Genomic DNA, 2,951 nt, shown 5'->3' on the forward strand with positions numbered 1-2,951 from the left:
CACTTTTTCTGCTAGTGTTTGGGAGCTGGGACTGCGTTCAATCAGAGTTAGCACAGGATTGGAATCGTTTGGGTAGGTGAACCTTGTGGAGGAGCTGCAAGGCGTAGTGTCGACTTAGATTAGCTGGGATCATCGGAGTGACTAGATCTAGTCATCAACTTCGGCAAAGGTATGGATTCTAAGGCCATTATGGAGGGTGGCTGAATGTGTAAGTATTGTTAATAGATGGTTCTCGATTTGGTTCTATTATTGTGAGCTGATCTATTAACGGTTGATTATAGGAGAAATCATGTAGGAGATCTCGTCGAGGAATATCGCAAAACAGGTGTGTAATGAACCCTTTTTCATAGCTTGAAACAATAAATGCCGAAAAGACGAAATGCTGAAATTCTGGCATTTCGAGGACTCGTGAGCAAGCAAACGATCATTGGTTAGTTAGATTCACTAGGTTGATGATCGGAAACGTTGGAAAAGGTAAGGGCATGATTTTTGGCATTACGGTAAGTTAGGCCTCGAGGGGCTGAAGTTGGGCCCAATGGGCTTTCGGGCCCATTTGGGTAAAATTGGTAGAAAATGAAAACCTATTAAATTGCGCATTAATACTGGTAACACCATTATGGAAAATAGGCTAAATGGGCCTAGATGACTAAATCGGCTATGTAGGGCCCATTAGGGGTTTCTGGCCTAATAACTCGGTATCACGAAAAATGGGCCAGAATTGCTGTTTAAAACATATGAATGGTTAGTAACTAATAATGAACACGGAAAACCCTAATATTTGGTAAAATTATGAAATTACCCTTATATTATGAAAATGACTGTTTTGCCCCTAGGTGAAAATGACCGTTATACCCCTAGGGTTTACTTGTAATTTGATACATGGGATTTTGATATACATGATTGATATGATATGCACATGATATGTATGACATGCACATGATGTATTCATAAATGCATTGGGTTGGGTTTTTATATCGATGGAGGATGTGCAAAAGGGCTTATGCCCTAGTTTATTGAAAAAGGGCTTATACCCCAGTTTATTGAAAAGGGCTTATGCCCCAGTTTATTGAAAAGGGCTTTGCCCCAGTTTACCGAAAAGGGCTTTGCCCCAGTTATTAAAGAGGCTACACCTCAAGATATATGATAAAGCAGCTATGCTACCAGTGGTGTATTGGTTGGGTGGGTTGAGTTATTCCCCACATGGTGTGTTGGTTGGTACGGGTGGAGAGTAGTGGATGGTGGGTTGAGTAGTCTCCCCAAATGGGCTTACATACATTCATTAATATTACATGTGATATTGAAATGGGCCTATGGGCCATACCGTCTACAGTAAAGCCTTCGGGCCAGTAATATGAAATATGAAAAGGCTTCGGCCCAGTATACGCTGAGATTGAAGTTGGGCTTAGGCCCAGCAGGCTGATATTACTTTGGGCTCTAAAAGGGGCTTGTTACGCATTGAGTTCCAAACTCACCCCCTTTCCTTAACCTTGTAGGTGAGCCTTGATTTGGGGACTTAGAGCTGGAGGGGATTCAGAGTGGCCACGGTGATCGCTTTTGGGCTTTTGAATAAGTGTTTGGTTTTCATTAAAGTTTGCTTTATTTATTAATTATTTTTGGGTTGTAATAAAGCCATTTTAACTTTATTTTCTTTCTTTTTCGGGATTATTTTATTTTTAATAACTTTAAACTGGATGATAATAAATGGGCGAGACTTAGGATGCGTTTTCAAAATGACATTTGTTTCCCAAACAACACAATGTTACGATTATCCGATTTCTCAAAGATATCCACATAAATAAATTTCAAATCGATATAACCAAGTGTGGCAATGGTTGTGGGCATGTCTAGGATTGGATCCATTCGAAGAGCTTGGTACTTAAGCAGCCTTCAAGGATCACCTCCTCTGTTACGGATTCCTACCTGGTGCCCAGCTTCCATTCACTTTGTTAGCTTAACAAAAGTCGGTTTTTAACGCACTAAAACGAAACATGGGTTTTTAACTTCAATGTGGCATGTCAGATTCGGCCATAATGTCTGGGTCGGGTTTAGCGTGTTACAATATTTACGATATGGCATTGTATGAGCTTTACGAGATATTCGAGTATCCTTAGTGATTCCAAAGGGTTTAACGGGCAAAGTCAAGTCAAGATTGAATATGAGATTGAGTAATACGAGACTCATACGAGAATTGAAAAGAGGAAGTATTTGATGAAATTACTTGTGAATTAGAATAGATGTACTTTGAGAAAGGTTTGTGTAACTAAATGTGTTTAGTTAGAATTTGCTTAATTGATGAGAATAATTTTGATTATAGTATAGATTTATTTGCTTATGGCTTACTAAGCTTTTAAAGCTTAATTTTTGTGTTCTCTTTCCTATTTTATAGATTATCGAATCTAGCTCGGACTTAGGGATCATTGGGAAAACATAATCACACTATCGATCATCTCATTGGTACTTTTGGAGCTTTGTATGTTTGGTATATGGCATGTATAGGCTAGTGTCATTTTGGTAAGTTTTTGAGTCATAATTTTAGTCATGAGATTTGTCTTGTAAATTATTGGTGTGTATGACCTTTAAAGTTGGGTTGAATCATGTGTTTGATAAGTGTTATATGTAATGTATATAATGCCTTATATGTTGGCTTGATTTGGTATGTGTCATAGTTGTGAATATAGCTAAATGGATGTTGATTTGGTTAGTTATAAATGCTTGAGGAATGGTATGAAATAGGTGATAAGTTGAAAGGTAAATGCATTTTGAAGTTATGTAAGTTTCATGATATTGGCTTATTGAAATGGTATGTTTTGGTTATGGAATTTAATGATTATAATGGTTGTGAATAAATGGTATAATATGAATATGAATTGGCATGTTTTTGATTGCTTATATATGAGTTGAAATGGTATCATTTTTATGGCTAAGTGTGCATGGGAAAATGGTGGTAAATT

The sequence above is a fragment of the Gossypium hirsutum genome, chromosome A13, assembly GCF_007990345.1.
Source record: "Gossypium hirsutum isolate 1008001.06 chromosome A13, Gossypium_hirsutum_v2.1, whole genome shotgun sequence".
NCBI classification, from domain to species: domain Eukaryota; kingdom Viridiplantae; phylum Streptophyta; class Magnoliopsida; order Malvales; family Malvaceae; genus Gossypium; species Gossypium hirsutum.